Source organism: Pan troglodytes, chromosome 15, assembly GCF_028858775.2.
Source record: "Pan troglodytes isolate AG18354 chromosome 15, NHGRI_mPanTro3-v2.0_pri, whole genome shotgun sequence".
Lineage (NCBI taxonomy): Eukaryota > Metazoa > Chordata > Mammalia > Primates > Hominidae > Pan > Pan troglodytes.
This window is the reverse complement of record NC_072413.2, coordinates 57172705-57176164: the sequence shown is the minus strand read 5'-3', so window position 1 is coordinate 57176164 and position 3460 is coordinate 57172705.

Below are 3460 nucleotides of genomic sequence, written 5' to 3'. Positions count from 1 at the left end.
CTCACCTCCCTTTATGGCTTGCTCTCAGTAGCTGGTATGCCTTCTCACAAGGCCCTCATTCCCTCCTGGCACTCTGCATTCTCCACCATGACACCTTGCAGGTCTGTCTGAATTCCTAAAGTGCTACAAATTCCAAAAATTACTTGCTCCCTTCTCCTCGCAGTCAGCCCATCCATTTATTTTTCCAGCACAGCATCTCAGGTGTTATTGAACAGATGCACACAATTACATGAAGGACTGATGGCCCCTAAATTCACAGAATTATTTTTATTTTTAGGAATCTTATAATTCAGATTATCTCCAATTGGCAGTATATTATGAAATTTAAAAAACACACACACAAGACAGAGTAAGAGTTTGGGAGCAAAGAATATTGGAATAGGGAGGAACAGGGCAGGTCCCACAGAGAGGCACATTGTTAATGAATTGCTTAATCCCTCAAAATGTGTTTATGATTTTCAAAAACTCCTCCCTTTGACCCACAGATTTTCCTGAACTGGCAAAAGCTGGATTTTAGCTAATCCTTGTTTTGATAATTGCTCACTGGTACAGGCAGCCCCAGAAAAACAAATGTCTCAAGATTAAACATTACAATCCTCTAAACTTTTTCAGATTCATACTTGAAAAGCTTCACATTTCCCATAAGGGGTTCTTATGGGAATGGTGACGCCTCCAGCTATAAACGGAGGGTGGTGTCAGGTGAACTCTGCCTGTGTGTGTGTGTGACTGCACATGTGCACATATATGTGCTGGGGTATGTTGCAGATATATGGGTACATGCACAAGCTATTTATCATTTTATAAGAAGCGCTCAATATGTAATTAAACACATAGAGTCACAGTGGGTTCTAGCTTTCCCCAGTCTGGAAGATACGTCTTAGCTCTAAAATCCTTACTCACATCTGAAATTCCTTCTGTCCAGCTATTACCTTCCTAGATCAAGTTCTTCCCTCTACGATTACTGAATGTGTATTCTATTTATAATTCTAATCTCATTGCTTCTTTTTTTCTAGTTAAATATATTCTGGCTGGCGTGGTGGCTCATGCCTGTAATCCCAGCATTTTAAAAGGCTGAGGCAGGTGGATTACCTGAGGTCAGGAGTTCGAGACCAGCCTGGCTAACATGGTGAAACCCTGTTTCTATTAAAAATACAAAAAATTAGCCGGGTGCAGTGGTGCCTGCCTGTAATCCCAGCTACTTGGGAGGCTGAGGCAGGAGAATCGCTTGAACCCGGGAGGCAGAGGTTGCAGTGAGCCAAGATTGCACCATTGCACTCCAGCTTGGGCAACAAGAGTGAAACCCTTGTCTCAAATAGATATACATATATATGTACATATATGTATAGATATATCATATATAATTATATATATAAGATATATAATATATATTATATATAATAATGTTATATATATACATATTCATATATATACATATTCATATATATATACATATTCATATATATACATATTCATATATATATATACATATATTCTTATTCCGCAAGTTTTCTACAAAACAGGTGTCTTTTGGTGCTTGAGCTGCCTTGAGCGCTATTGTTCGGTGTTAACCAGAATTCTAGTTCCATCTGTAGATCAGCATTTACTCATTAGTAATAAATTCTCATCAACAAGCAATAATTCTTCATCTACAAATGTGAACACTAATGAAAAACCACAAACACTGATGAGCAACCATCTGGTGGGACCAATAGAAGAGAGTGTGCACTGATGGTGATCATTGTGGTTCGTCTCTGATGTATGGCAGATCTTTATCTTACAGGCATAGTGGGTGAGCAGCCATGCAACGAGTGCATAGAGTGCAACATGTTCCCCGATCTTGAGGAACTGAGAGACTGAAAACTAAAAATAAGAGTGCATCTCTCATTTCACCACAGAAAACTTCAGCAGAGAAAAGGAGGGGAATCTTTTAGCAACTTCAGTGCAAGTCAGACAGAGACATTTTCAAAAGCAAACCATGTTTCTGTTTGGGCTAGGTTAAATGGCAATGGAGTGGCCACTGTCTATTATATTTTTTGCTAGGCAGCACCTGCTTACTTTTCAATCGAGAGGATTGCTATCAGAAATATAATACAAGCCGCCACATGTGTACTTCAAGATTCTCTAGTAGTCATGTTTAAAAAGTACAAAGAAACAGAAGAAATCTATTTTAATAATATATTTAAACAGATACATAACAATATTACTTCAACACACAATCAATTTTAAAATAATGAAATCATATACACTTTTTTTTTTACTAAGTCTTCAACATCAGTTTGTTTTTTATACTTGTAGCACATATCAGTTCAGACTAGCCACATTTCAAGTGCCCAATAACTTTATGTGGCCAGTGGGTACCAGAGGGAGCAATGCAAGTCTAGAACATTCCACCCCAGAGGGTGCTCCATGTGTACCTCTGCTCACATTTACTGAGGATGGAGCACTTCACTTTCTTGTTCTATCACCACCTCCTATAGCCAGAAATTGGCCGCAGGCAGGAAAGGGATAGTGAAAATCTTTTTTTGTTTGTTTGTTTTTTGAGACGGAGTTTCACTCTCGTTGCCCAGGCTGGAGTGTAATGGCGCGATCTTGGCTCACTACAACCTCGGCCTCCCAGGTTCAAGCGATTCTCCTGTCTCAGCCTCCCTAGTAGCTGGGATTACAGGCACATACTACCATGACTGGCTAATTTTTGTATTTTTAGTAGAGACGGGGTTTCATCATATTGGTCAGGCTGGTCTCGAACTCCTGACCTCAGGTGATCCACCTGCCTCGGCCTCCCAAAGTTCTGGGGTTACAGGTGTGAGCCACCATGCCCAGCCGGGAAAACCATTTCAAACGTCTTCATAGAGGCCGTTTAGCCATGCTTGTTATCATCTTAAGGTGCATTAAGACTGAAGAGGGTCCTTTGTCAGAAGCAGACTTTCTTTATGATGGATCAGAGGCATTCTCTGCGTTCTAGGGAGTTTGATCCATGTCCTAGCATGCTCATCACCCATTTGATGGGCCTAGGCCTGGCGTTTCACACAGCGTTTCAAATTTTAGTGTGCATAGGAATCTGTGTGTGCCAGGACCCAGCACATCCTGAGAGTCAGGCCCCATGTGAAGCTTTATTTTTAACAAGCACTCTAGGTCATTCTGGGGAAGGAGGTCTGGCTCTCTGTCATTTAGAAATAACTGGTGAGGACTAGAACTCAGGTTCCTATACCTGGAACTTGTTGCTCTGTGTTGTCAGCTGTCTCATATGAGGAGGTAGCACAACAAATCACTTGCATTTTAGTAGGAAATTTTGTCTCAGATTATTTTTGCTTATCAGAAAGTTCCATTTGGCAACATGAAATTCTGTGTCTCCATGGGAAAAGCCGCTGCTAGACAGGTTTTTAAAATGATAATGAAAGGAATTTACAGAAGCTAAATTAAAACATTGAATATCACCTAGGGTGATACTTGGTTTAATATC